Genomic DNA, 14,600 nt, shown 5'->3' with positions numbered 1-14,600 from the left:
TCTACTTGTTTTGCTAATGAAATACTAGGATAGGAATCAAGGTAATCAGAGGCAGGAGTGGATTTAGTTATTTGCTTATATTTCCTCTTTTGCTGATGCAAGATCTAAGAAAGTTGTAATTTAAGTTTCTCCTTTAAAAAATACTATCAGGGACCACTCTACACACTTATAAAATAGTTTTCTCCTAAGATTTCCTGAGACATATGCTGGAATCTGGTCACACCCATGCACTTTCTAATGCCCCAAGCCGCCTGTGCCAAAGAATTCGACATGTTCCTAATGTGTTTCAACAATGATTTCCCAACTCATTCCTCATCTTATACTCTCTGGCAAGGTAACCATGGTGTGTCAAGCAAACTTCCAGAGGTAAGCAGAATGGTAACTGTTTATCCTCCGTGGGGCTATGCTAAATGTTAGCCTTGGTCAATAGTATGCAGTACTTTTTGTCTTACCATGAAGCACACCTCCTGCTGATCCACAGACCAGTTTTTGTGGTAAGCACCCACTAGCCTAGGGATAGATTTGCTTTTTATCTCTCTGAATCAATTCTCCACTGCAAGCAGATCCTGATCAAAAGCAGGCATAGACATCCTTGTCGACCACATCAGTTGGGGCTGAGATGAGGGTCCACAATTTTGCATGATGTTATAGTGCAAATATTTCAAGTTTTGGATTCAAATATTTGGAATCCAGTTATCAAAGAGCGAGCCTTGCATTCTCAGCCTAGTTGTCTTAGGATCCACACATCACCAACTCTCTAAGTATGACTATGGTTTAAAAGTGAAAAGTCTCTTATCTATGAGCAGTTTTTGGTGGTTTCCTAACTTTCATCTGCTTTGTCCTTGGCTATTTTACTTCTGAATCCTCAGTTTCTTCCATCCTCATGCCCCTTCTCATGACCTTATTCAGACTCCTACCATGCTCCATCCTTCTGTGGCACACATGCCAAGAGAACTCCTTAACCCCCTTTCTCCCTAGGACTGCTTTCTGCATCAATGATGGTCCTATTTCGGCCTACTCTTTCCCAAAACCCCTCTTTATTACTGTCTCACATTAAGCCAACCCTCTTCCACAGAGGCTAATAGTGAGGTTGCAATCTATGGTCTGGCAGCTCATTTGTTTGAGAAACTAGAATGATTCCTCCCTACAAGAAAAACCAGTCAGGGACCCATGGCCTTGGTTAGTGCCCCCAACAACATCATGGAAGGCATACCCACAGGAGAGGAGGCAGTGTGACCATTAAGTGTTAGGTAGGACATATCTGAACCCTCGCCAGATGACTGCCTGATGTTAGCTTCTCATTTCTTCTGCTTACACTCTTTCTGCATGCGTTGGTCCACCTACTTCTTGACATATTCAATTACAAAAGACTGAATGAAGCCTCAGTTCTCCTATGGTGTGGGATTTGCCTCTACCCTCGGGCACTAGGAGATTCCTACGGTTTCTGCTCCACCCTGCTTTTCTGTCACAGTGGTGTCCATTTCCTTAACCAGAGAAATGGACCCATCAAGCTGGGTAGAGACTATGAGGATCTACTTCAATCTTACAAGCCCAATCCTTGATGGAGAAGCTGTTTCAAGGCTTACTAAACTAATTTCAAATACATTAATCTATGAAGGTATTATGCAATATTAGGCCTTTCCTTTGAACTCCTCTGTTCTCTGGATCACCTCACCTGCCCTAGGTACTAAATGGTCAGAGGCTGAAATAACTGGGAAAGAATCCCATGTATGCCCTTTGATTCTCAGTCTGAATTTTCTTTCCAAAACAGCATTTAATTTGGAAAACAAAAGGCATAATCTGCTCATGGTGGGGAGAAGAACAGAAGGGATTAGCTGCTTCACACCATGCTGAAGATTAAGATTGCTGTATGCTGGATTTTGGAGCAATAGCTCCTGCTAGGAATAAGTACTCTGCATTTGTTTTATTAAAATGAATTCAGTGCAAAGACACACACACATCACAGTGTGGTAATTTCTCTGCAATTAGATTTCCCAGGCAATCTGTCTCCCTATGTAGTGCCTACCTGAGTCAGCTCCCATTTTAACAACTCTTTGGTGGTTTAGCTAAATCATCATAGTTGTGTGAAAGCTACTAGAAATAGCCATGAAGACATTTTAAAGCATCTACTTCTGACTCTCTATACTCCTCTCTCTTCCTGTTTCAAAAACCTGAGAGGTGCCTGAGAGGGCACTGAACTGTGTGCATGCATATGCTATGCAAGCAGAAAGCTGCATTCTGTAAGAAATCACTTAGCAGAGAGAGCATGGTTCAAATGGGAGATGGTTCAGGCTGGTACTACAAAAGGGAAAGATTATGGAAAGATCTACCTTCAAAGCTAGCTGTGGCAAGTTACAGTCCAGGGCTGTATTCACTTCTGTTCTGGAGTCATTTTAAGACACCAGATGCCTACCCACAACTGGAGGCATTGCTTCCAACTCCAATTACACCAACTCTCCTCACTCACTCACTCACCATAGCCCCAGCAACATCTTTGCTCTGACAGAAGTTTGTTCTCATTCAGCTTTTTTTTTTTTGGCTTAAGGGAAAGAAGAGGAACTGGGTGAGTATTTATCCTCCTGGCCAGGGCACAGTTTGGACAGATGTTGGAAAATCCATGTTGGCCTGATTTTCAGAGGAATCCTTCTCTCACGGGATCATCCATCAATAAATAACTGCAAAAGCACCATGTATTGGAAGTGATGTTTTGCAGCTAGCTTACTAAGCTACTCCACAGGCCCCAATGGATTTCAACTCAATATTCATACTACCAGCCTGGGAGAGGTCCCATTCTTACACTGTGTCCCTAGAAATTCTGAAGATGGTTGGACACTCCCTAGCCACAGCTTCTGCATCTGTAGCTTCACCAAACTGGAGACTGGAAGCATTTGGAAAACAGTTTTGCATTGTTACTGAATATGCCATTCCCTAAATAAGACAGAATAAGTGAATGTACCATTTTTTTACTATATTAGGTAATCTAAGCAATCTAGGAATGATTTAAAGTATATGGGAGGATAAGTGTAGGTTATGCCTACATATTATGACATTTTATACAAGAGATGTGAATAGCAATTAACTCATCAGTGTCTTCAGGGGTCTGAACCCAATTCCACCTATAGATGATTCTCTTTCCCTTCCTCCTCTATTTTCTTCCACTACTCCCCCTTTTCCCATCCCTCTGCTCCCTTCATCTTTGCCTCCTTCTTCCCCTCCTCCTCCTGATAGCATGTTTTAAACCTAGTGCCTCACATACACTAGGAAAGTACTCTATCACTGAAGAGTAGCTCCTCTCCACTCCTCAACTTTTTTTTGTAGCAGAGGATAATCTTGCTAAGTTGACTCTGTATCCAAGGCAAGCCTTGAATTTGTAATCAGATGTGGAAGTCCTGTGTATATGTCAATAAAGCACTGTTGGCCAATAGGGAAGCAAGATAGGTGGGACTAGACGTCCAGGAGGACTCTGGGTAGGAGAAACACAGGGAGTCACGATGTAGCCCGCCAGAGAAATAAGATATCCCGAACTTTTCTCCGGTAAGAGAAATACTTAGATTAACAATTATGGGATAAATACTTAAGTCAGAGCTAGCCAGTAAGAAACAAGCAAGGCAACAGCTTCATAATTAATACAGGGTCTTGTGTGTTATTTGGGGACTACAAGGTGGCGGAGCCTAGGCGACTGGTGGGGAAAAACTAAAACAGCTGACAAGAAAAAGGGTTCTCTCTACAGTAATCCTTGTGTTTTAAAATGCTAAGATTTAAGGCCTTTAGCACCAAACCTATATCACCCTGGATAATGATGGATGATGGATACTAATTGGTTTTAAAGTTGTGCCCATTGGGATGCATGACGACTCCCCCCCAACCCCAAAAGCTCCGTCCTTAACACATGATGCTGCTTAACACATATCTACCTCCATTCCTAGGTCTCACTGACAGAAGAGGAAGCTGAGGTTGAGAGAGGTTACTGGTTGATCCCCATTACATGGGCAGGTAGCACCATAGAGACACTGAGCCTAGTCTTTGGACTCCAACTCAACATCAAAATTAAAATGTGCAACCTTTTATGGCACCGTAGGCTGCAGTATATAAGCACTTCCACATCATCGTATTTTAGTCTTACAATAGACCTTTACAGAACCAGAACAGCAAATACTGTCATTTTTATTGCTATGTCTATCCTATTAGTCTCATGTCAAAGATGAGGACACAGATGTTCAAAAGGGTAAGGGGTGTTCACATCAATGACCTTATTTCACAAATCCCCAGGTTTCTCATAACTGTGGTGATAAAATATGAGATCATGTATTGGACACACTGTATGCCAGGCATTGCTTTGTTCATTTTCTCAGCTCTTATGACAATCTTGAAGTGTAGGTACTATTACTATTTTCATCTCACAGATGAAGATGCTGAAGCCCAGAGATGTTCTGTGAATTGCCCACAATCACACAGCTAGTGGGTAAAGAGGGTCATAACAGTTGAACTCCAGAGCCCCTGTTATTTATTGCACTCTTTCCACTTTAGGTATCTACAGAAGACCAATAGTCCTATCTTTAAAAAGCCCCATCCCAGAAGCACAAATGTCATCTGGCATGAGAACTGGGAACAGGTAAGATGACCTTGGTACCATAAGCTCTAAATTCTCCAATACTGTTGCCCCTTTTTTTGTCTGTTTTTTTTAAACTTTTTTTTTGAGACAGGGTTTCTCAGTGCAGTCCTAGCTGCCCTAGAACTCGATTTGTAGATCAGGTTGGCCTTGAACTCACTGAGATCCTCTTGTCTCTGCCTCCCAGGTGCTGGGATCAAAGGTGTATGCCACAACAACCCAGCTATCATCCCTCTTTTTGATAAGGGTCTCAATGCTCAAACCCACTACCTAAAGGTGGCTCTAATGCTGGGTGCTGTGGGAAGCCAATGGTATTCCTTCTATAGTAGTATATATTCCATTCTGTATGCACTATTTGTTTGATGTAATATGTCTCTCTGTCTGGGGTTTGGGAAGGGGCATTTCAAGCATGTAATTCCATGACCTTCATTCAAGCTGAAACTTGAGAGCTCCAGTTAGAGGTAAAAGAAGGAAAAAGGAGATGTTTTAAAGGGAGTAGGGGAACTGCCCTCCTGAGGGAAATGCCACATTTGAGACTCTGATAGAGGTCAGGCAGTGGTGGACTGATTGGGTTATAGTTCCTAAATGTTTTCTTATTCCCAGTCATGGGGAACCATTTATCATTATAAAACATACTCAGGCATTATGTTGGAAAGAGACATACCTGAATCCTACAACATTAGACTGACTCATTTGAAAGGCAGTGGCTAATGCGATGTTAACAATTGTGACTACTTTGGCTGCATCCATCTAGTCATCCATCCATCCATCCATCCATCCATCCATCCATCCATCCAGAAACTATTGCAGGATGTGGCTTGGATTTTCTTTGTCTAAGTTGCAGAACTATTGTATTATATATCAGATAGTGGCTACATCCTTACTCTGGGTTCCAGCACAAGAAGATAAATGGAGTCCTATAGTACCCAGAAGAACCCATCCAGTCCCAGAAGTACCATGGTCAGCCTGCTGCCTCTTGTTAAGTGAGTGAACAATGAACATTACTTCAAATTACAGACATCTCACTGGTGCTTATTACTATGGCAAACCTAACCACCAAGGGCCATAGCAGAGGACATATGTTTTACCAGGTTGTTTAAAGAAGATTCTTCTTTTTCTGAGAGAGAGAGAGACAGAGAGAGAGAGAGAGAGAGAATGTATGAGTATGTGCCTGTGTGTGTGTGTGTGTGTGTGTGTGTGTGTGTGTGTGTGTGTGTGTGTGTGTGTGTCTGTGCGGGCTATCTAATTAAACATAAAACAAGCTTAAATTTCATTAAAAATCATCCCCATACAAATAAATTATTGCTCATAACAACCTTATCTATTTATGTATGTTTCTTTTTTTTTTTTTTTGGTTTTTATGAGACAGGGTTTCTCTGTATTGTTTTGGAGGCTGTTGGTCCAGCCTGGCCTTGAACTCACAGAGATCCGCCTGCCTCTGCCTCCCGAGTGCTGGGATTAAAGGCGTGCGCCACCACCGCCCGGCTATGTATGTTTCTTAATTTCTAGAAACAAGCTTGGAAGTGAAGGGGAAATTTAAAACAAAAATAAAAAGATTAATTACTGTTTCACGGCTTCTTTGGCTGCCTGCTTAAGATTTTTGGAGTTTTGAATCATGACATTTTGGAAACCCAAGACTTAAAGGGATTTGGTCCAGTTTCACGTCTACACACGAGGAAAGTGAGGCCAAGTTCTCCTTCCTCACAGTCACTGTGTGGCCTTGAGTAACCCATTAAACTCCCTCGAGCCCCAGTGTCTTCATCTGTAAGATCATAGTATCTCTACTTCAGCCTTGCTGTGTGGGGGAAGCTAGCTAATAAAGAAGTGTCTGGCATGGAGTGACAAGTGTCTGATGGGAAAATGGTCAGGTGTCTAATGGGAAAATCTTCAAGCATTAAGGATGGGCTGTATCCACATTTGAGAAAGCTGAGAAATTCTCAGGAATGTGTCAAAAGCCTCTCTTCTTTCTAATTCCTGATTTTCTTTACCACTTTAGGATACTGGGAGTACATCACAGGAGAAGAAGGGTCCAGCACCCATCCCATCATAATTGGGGTTGTCTCTTCTTTCTCTCCACAGCTTATGTTGTCTTTATTACTCATCCTGTAGTGAGATGATTGGCTGTGGCCCCTGAAACTGGAGAGAAATGCTACGCTTTTAGTCTAGTCCTGATCTTTAAAGCTTTCCCTAAATATATTCCCCCCTACCACCATCTCTGTCTGTATGTTCTTTTCTCTCTTCTGGCCTGCAGGAAATGGAGATGAGGATTTTGTGGTCATTTTAAGAGCTCATTATGTAGAAGGGAGGCTCTTGATTTCCACCCTGAACCCAATGAACTAGAAGTAATGATTTAGTTATAAAGCTTTGAAACTAGAGGCTGAATATTGAAAATGCGTGGTTTTGCATACCCTGGCTAGTCTATGGATAATCTAGAGACAGCCATCATGTCCAACTTTGGATGGTAACTACTGTACTTGATCAAGCAGAATAACTATGAGTAATGAAAACCTCTGATGCCTCGTCTGCTGATACAGAGAGATCTTGAACACTATTATCAAAGTCATTTTGTTCAGCTTCTATATTATTCTTCCTGTCTCTTTGCACACATTCAAAGGTGAATTAACATTTGCTGAATGATAGATTGTTTTTAATGTTTTTTTTCCTCCTTAGTAGTGTTTGGGATTGAATCTAGAGACTCAGGAATTTGAGGTGATCAGTCCACCATTGAGTTACAAATTCAGCCTGACTCACTCACAAAAATCCACATAAAAACACAATATTTTCACACTTCTCTCATGTTCTTAGATCCACAGAGAGGGAAATAGCATGTGCCCCCAAACCAGGGAATTCTTTCTTCCTATCAAGATGCACTTCAAATTACTGAGGAAAGTTCATTAAAATGAATTCAGGGATAGATGTATTAAAATGTACAAGATTTGGCTACTGGGAAGGTAACTAATAGCCAATATACATAAAAATTTTAGTTACTGGAAATTGAGGAAATGCAAGGAATCTCAAAAACAGACAAAACTTCAATTATACAGTCTTCAAATAAAACAAAATAGTGATCCTTATCTAAGTCCTTTTAAATTTTGTTCATTATTTTTTTAATGAAAACACATCCAGGGGTAGCATATATATCTAATTATCTAAAGCACGTGCCCACAATAACATTTTTATTTTAATTAGTTGGATACACATGTAAAAATTATTCACTTCTATGCCTTCTTTGTTAGGACATTGAAATCATTTGTGAATTCATCAGTTATAGTGAGATGCTGTGGCTATAGGATACTATATAGAAAATAAATACAGATTAAAGAAGTCCAGTTTAAGTCAAAAAGAAAGGACTTGAGGATCCTTAGTGCCTAAATTTTTTTATCCTTGTTAGCCTTCGTTTCTTCTTCTCTCCATCTTACCATCCTTCATTGTTTTGTTCCCTTAATTTAATAGGTAATAGCTGTTTTTGCTACTTAACTCTCTTCTAGTAAGCCACCCCTTGTATTCTATTGCTGCTTTTTTTCCTATAAAGTTAGAAACCTAATATGGAAATTAAAATTTAGAAAGTTGAAGTTATTTAAACAATGCCAAGAAGTTGCATGGGAGGACTGAAGGAATTTTCCACCAGTCTTGTAGATGAACAGGTTTTGTTACATCTATTTTGTCCAAATGTCTATTTGGTTGCCTTCTGGATCTTGTATGCGTTCCAGATAGTTGAGCTGCTTATCTGAGCTTTAAATAGTGGTACAAGGTAAAAGCAAGAAAACAGGACCCATGTCCAGGAGGAGTCAGCCAAGACAAACTGACTATTTGTGTTTCTTTTGAGAGAGAAGAAGGGGAGGAGGAGGGGGAGAAGATAGAGATAGAGATAGAGAGAGAGAGAGAGAGAGAGAGAGAGAGAGAGAGGGAGGGAGGGAGGGAGGGAGGGAGAGAGGGAGGGAGGGAAGGAGGGAGGGAGGGAGAGAGAGAGAAAGAGTGAGAGAGTTTGGGTGGGTAGGGGGTTGGGAGGTAAAGAGGTTGGGGAGATACCTGAGTTGGGGAAATATATCTGAGAGGAATTAGGAGAGGGGGATAAATATGATCAAAATAGATTATATGAAAATTTCCAAGAATAAATAAAAACATTTCAAAGATAAAACATCAATTAGGAAAAATTGAACATTTCTAATGCTTAAAACTCAAGTGTGGTTTTCAGTTATAGAAGGATACTTCTCTGCATCTCTATGATTTTTAAGTCCTTCATGACACTGATGTTTATCAAGTAAATTAGAGTCCCAGCTTCCAACTTACTAGGAGCCTTCCAAGGCCAATGAAGTAGAACAGGTCTGTGCAAACATCTGCACACTTTTCTACAATAACAATGACCAGGCAAATCCCGGCAAACCATTTTTACTCTTTGCTTTAAAAGAATAAAATGATGGCTTGTTTGCATAGCATTTAACCAATGCTATGCCTCATGGCTACCACTCTCTGAGACCATAAGAGGGATAATAGTTTGGGAAGTTAATATTAAAAGGTTAGTTCAATTTTCTTTCTTTCTACAAACACTCTTCTTGGGCATTTATCAATAATGATTTCCATCCATAACCTGGCAAGCACTTATTGTTTTAGTTCCATGTTTTTCAGTTCAGTTTTAGAAACAGAAATTGATTTTAATATTATAAAACCAATGTGATTTGTGGAAAAATGGTTGCTTTGATGACATTCTTAGTCCTATCAATGGTCAATTTGTTTGAAATTCAAAAAAGAACATGTTGGGATACCTTTTCTAGGTGCACATAAGTGGGAAGACTTACTCATACCTGGGTGTTTGGAACAAGCTTCTGAATGCCTTCTTTGGTCTAAAAGATGACATTATAATCCCCACTTCTTATCTGAAACTGTAGGTTCATGTGCCAGGCACATGGAACCTCTGGGGCCCAGAAAATTAATATGGGAAGAGGGGCAGGTCATGGTCACTCTGTACCCTGTAGCGTTCAGGTGAAGAACTTCCAGCTTTATCACCACTGTTCTGAGTACATAGTAGTGCATGAATATGAAAAGAAGGAAGGATGAGTATTGAAGTGTCACAACTTCCAAGAGGAGGCCTGTGTTTTTAACTCCACCCATCTGGAGACTACACTCAGTCCTCGGCATTCCAAGTAGTAATAAGAGCAAGGATTTGGTGGTTTACCAGGGCTGAGGGGTTCCCTAGCCACTACATGTTAGATACTTGGCCAAATTTCTTATTAAGCATCTGTCTTTCTTCTCCAACAGTTGCTCTGTTTGTTCTTTTATCTTCCCTCACAGCTTCCTAAGTCCCTGCCTCCTGCTATAGGTCCAAACAGTTGATCAGTCAGCACCTGCTTTCATAGCTAATTCACCAAAAAGCCACACTGATTTCTAGAGAAATGGTAGCCAGTACATACCACTGAGATCTTACTAATTCTAGCATGTAGCCTGATAAAATAAGTCTCTGCCCACAAAGGTGTCTCTTTTTCTATCCAGGATTCCAGTTACTAGAAAATGTGATATCTCCATGGTATTTTAGAGGCACTAAAGATGGGTTCATGGTCACCCAATGGGAAGACCAGATACATCTTCATTCTCTGCTTCGGTTTTCATTCAGGCAGACACTCTTGGTCTCATAAAGCTGGTGTACATAGTAGTACTGAAAATGAATTTGACTTACCTTTCTTCAATTCTCTATCCCCACAACCCTTCAGGCTATACTAGAAGCTCATTGATTCAGTGTGTGTGTGTGTGTGTGTGTGTGTGTGTGTGTGTGTGTTAGTCCTTATATTTAATACGAAGCTCTATAAATGATTCTGGAGAAGTGAACTGTATTGAGTGTTTGCTGAATGAAGAAAGGGAAAGTGACAAGGATTTTGTGTTTTAAAGAACACTGTTTAATATTGAACTATTTGGTCAAGGAAGGTGTGTCTTCTACATGGGTGGTTCAAAAATAGATTGTAATGGCATTGCTTGCTTTAATGGAATTTTTAGTTTTAAAAATATTTCCTCAGCCATTTTAGACTCCTCTACTGAGAATTCTTTAGTTCTGTACCCCACTTTTTTATTGGAACCTTTGGTGTTTTGGAGAGAAAGTCCTGAACATCCCTAACCTTCCGGGAAATGCAAATCAAAATAACTCTGGGATATCATCTCACTCCTGTCAGAATGGCTAAAATCAAAAATTCCAACGACAGTTTATGCTGGAGAGAATGTGGAGAAAGGGGAACACTCCTCCACTGCTCGTGGGAGTGCCAACTTGTACAGCCACTTTGGGAATCAGTATGGTGATTCCTCAGCAAAATGGGAATCAGTCTACCCCAAGACCCAGCAATTCCACTCTTAGGCATATACCCAAAAGATGCACATTCATACAACAAGGATGTCTGTTCCACTATGTTCATAGCAGCATTATTTATAATAGCCAAAACCTAGAAGCAACTAGATGCCCCTCAACATAAGAGTGGATAGAGAAAATGCGGTACATTTACACAATGGAGTACTATTCAGCAGAAAAAAAACCAATGGAATCTTGAAATTTGCAGGCAAATAGATGGCACTAGAAGAAACCATCCTGAGTGAGATAAACCAGTCACAAAAAGGAAAACATGGTATGTACTCACTCACTTATGGATTTTAGACATGAATCAGGGGAGTGTCAGCATACAATCCCACTGCCAGAGAATCTGAGAAACAGAACCTTCATCCAGTGACTGATGAAAGCAGAAGCAGATACCCACAGATAAACACTGAACTGAACTCCTGGAATCCAGTGTCAGAAAGGGAGAACTGATGGGCAAAGGAATTAAGACTGGGATGGTTTAACCCACAGAAACAGTTGACTTGAGCAAGCGGGAGCTCTTGGACCCCAGATTTCTGGCTGTGTGGAAAACATGGGACTAGCCTGGAGCCCCTGAATGTGGGTGTCAGTGAGGAGGCCTAGGTAATCTATGGGGCCTTGGGTAGTATTTATCCCTGGCGTACAAAGAGACTTGGAGTGCCCATGCCACAATATGGGATGATGCTCTCTTAGCTGGGACTCTTGGAGGAGGGCCTAGGCCCTTCCCTGGATGAATTGACAGTCACTGGAGATCCACCATGGAGGGCCTCACCCTCCCTGGGGATCGGAGTGGAGATTGCGTGGGGGACTGGGGGACCTGGTGGGGAGGGCAGGGGAGGAGGGGAGAGAGAGGGAGCTGGGATTGACATGTGAAACCAGCTTGTTTCTAACTTACATAAAAACACAAATAAATAATAAAAATAAGAAGTTAAAAAAAACCTAAAAATAGTTCGATGGTACTAAATTGTTATCCCGGATGTTAGTAAAAGGAAAAATTTACCAAGACAGATGTTTATGCAAAATATAAATATGTATTTGGATTATTCAAAAATAAACCTTTTGAGAAACCTCATGTAAAAATATTTTCATATAAAATATTTTATTTTATTCCTTTTCCCAATCCTCAGGGATTTCAGAATGTTATCACTGGGTGCATAAATGCATTTGGACTAGTACCTTGTCTTTTGATTATAAGTTGGTTCAACTTTTCTCATAACATGTTAAAAGTCTCAAGAATATTACATACACAATCCAAAAAATTACTTCAGATATTTATCCCAAGTGAATCTAGATACACAAAACATTTTTTGAATAAAGAGATTCCTCCTCCCCAGTGCTATTTACACAACAAATTATTAGAAAACCATTTAAACATCAGACCCTAAAGGACTGCTTAACTAGATCATAGCATAGACAATGGTGAAATACTTCTTAACCCTTGACATAAATTTCAATGATTTCCCTAAGGTGGAGTGTAGCAATAAGTGGACAAAATAGACATGCCTGATCCTAATTCTGACACATGCTTCTGCACGGGTGCACAGACACGAGCCGCGAAGCATACTCATGCCAACGCAGCACCATTGATTCCCTTGGGAGGGAGGATTATTCTAAAGTAAGTGATGTAACAAATTAACAAGTGGCTACTTTTGCAATTGAGGAGACACGTTTCAACAGCATCATTAACTCAACAACAACAGTAAAAAAAAAAAGCTCACTAATGAAAACCTGGCATTTAGTGGTGCAAACAGAGGCTGCCATATAGGAATGAGTCTCGTGTCTCTGGCGGTATGTTCAGCAGTGGCTGGCAGCCAACCTCCATGCATCATCTTTGTAGATGAACATGTGCCTGTCTCTTGGGCTACAGTGAAGGATTTCAATGGCTATCTCACCCACTGGTCACTCAGTCACTTTTTGTTTGTTTTTGACTAATTCCTACTTTTCCTAATTCATTTGCTGTGTCTGAGTACATTTAAAACACCCAGGGGAAGCCAGCCATTATTTGCCATTCAGATTTGGCAAGTAGGTGAAAAGCAATTTCACAGAAAACATCATCAGGCCCCGGAGAAGGGGAAGGCCATCTTATTCAGAGAAATCTAGTAAGTTTAGTAGTGCTCTTGGTCTGAGATGCTGTGTGCACATTTTTCTCTGGCTCCTCAGCTTCTGTCAGGGATTGTGATGCAAAGAAAACAGGAACTGGAAGTGTAATGAATACTAATGGGAAGAGCACAGACAAGGCTAAGACTGCAGGAAGTCTGCCTGTCTCTCCCACCTCATAACACTCAGGACCAGTCCCAGAGCCAACCATATTCCCTTCGCTCCCCTTAGGAGCACAGCCTGTCTCTACTTCATGAGTCACCCTTTGCCATTCATGAACAAGACATTTTTTCAGACTTTTGCACTCAAACATCTGGTCTACCTATCTGTCAAGATAACTGCCTGTTTCTCTTGCTGGTTTTCCCCTTTCCATTGTGTTCAGCTTCCCTTAGAAGCTCTCTCTTAGCAGAAGGTAACCAAAGAGGTAACAACCCAGCCTGAAGCTAGTTCTGGGAGTAGAGCAAAAAATATTTCTACTCTAAAGCACTTCCAAGATACTTTCACTGAGTGTAAATGGAAAGAAGTGTGTGTGGGTAGGCAGGTTAAAAAATAGGCAGAATTGAATGATCCATTTTAGTGGTTGTAATGTCCATCTATCCACCATCCATCTATGCATCCATTTACCCACCCACCGTTGACCATCCATCCATCCATCCATCCATCCATCCATCCATCCATCCATCCATCCATCCTCTTATCCAAGTGTCTATACTTGGATATAAGCACGAGACTTAAAATACAATGCTGTGCAGAAAGGATTCTTCCAGTATACATGTACAGTCTCTCAAAGAGAGAGAATCTGGTAAAGCACATATAAATGACAAAAGAAATAAGAATAAAGCTATGTAGGTGCCATGATGATAGCAGGAAGATCTGACCTGGTAAAGGAGTTGAGGGTGCTTCCATGTGGTGCCACACAGCTGAGAACAAGCTTCCTTGTCTTGTCTTTGACACAGCCCTATCCACCAAATAGGTCTGGCAGATACTGCTGGTTTCTTCTTCAACACCCACTTATCCCTTTGTTTTTATGCAGAGTCCAACTAGGCATCAGGTGTCCAGCCACAGGGGATGAGGAAGTAGCAGGATAAGCTAACCAAGGTCATTGTATTCATTTTTTCCCAAAGATTACATTAGGAATGCCCATCCCACTCAGTTCTAGTCATTAAGGCATAGCAGAAAATTTCCTCTCTGTTCAAAAGAAGAGAGGGGAGAGGAGCCCCACCTCACCACCCCTCACCCCAACTCTGGGTCTTTGGAGTTATCACGACTTACTAAATCATACCTAAAACTGATTTCCTCAGAGCTTCTTAGGAGACTGCTACATGCCCAGTGTTTAATCCATCTTTAGCCAGGCATGCTATGGCTTGCAGCTCAAAGTATCCTCCCTGGGGCCAGGCCACAAAAAGATGCAGAAGAGGCTTAGAGTTTGCACTTACTCAATCCTGGAAGAAAGTGGACTCTCAAGAACATGACCCATTTGCTTTGGGCATATAGCAAAACTTGGCATAGGTGGCTCAGTATCCTTGTGTGAAAAAGGAAACTATAGAGTCCAATCTTCCATGT

General features: G+C 41.0%; 1 protein-coding gene across 9 annotated transcripts in view; it reads right to left on the bottom strand.

Annotated features, from left to right (window-relative positions):
* The window catches only part of Prlr (prolactin receptor), a 174,558-nt gene that overhangs the window by 35,036 nt on the left and 124,922 nt on the right, over nt 1-14,600 (bottom strand). The window contains exon 1 of one of the 9 annotated variants that reach the window (XM_040757625.1): nt 13,916-14,288. The exons of the other annotated variants lie outside the window; for them this stretch is intronic. The gene's annotated coding sequence lies outside the window, so the exon portion shown is untranslated. Of the gene's footprint in view, nt 1-13,915; nt 14,289-14,600 lie in introns of those variants that run through there. 9 annotated transcript variants of the gene reach the window in all.

Source organism: Mesocricetus auratus, unplaced genomic scaffold (genome assembly GCF_017639785.1).
Source record: "Mesocricetus auratus isolate SY011 unplaced genomic scaffold, BCM_Maur_2.0 Super-Scaffold_100015, whole genome shotgun sequence".
Lineage (NCBI taxonomy): Eukaryota > Metazoa > Chordata > Mammalia > Rodentia > Cricetidae > Mesocricetus > Mesocricetus auratus.
This window is presented reverse-complemented; position numbering and strand designations above follow the sequence as displayed.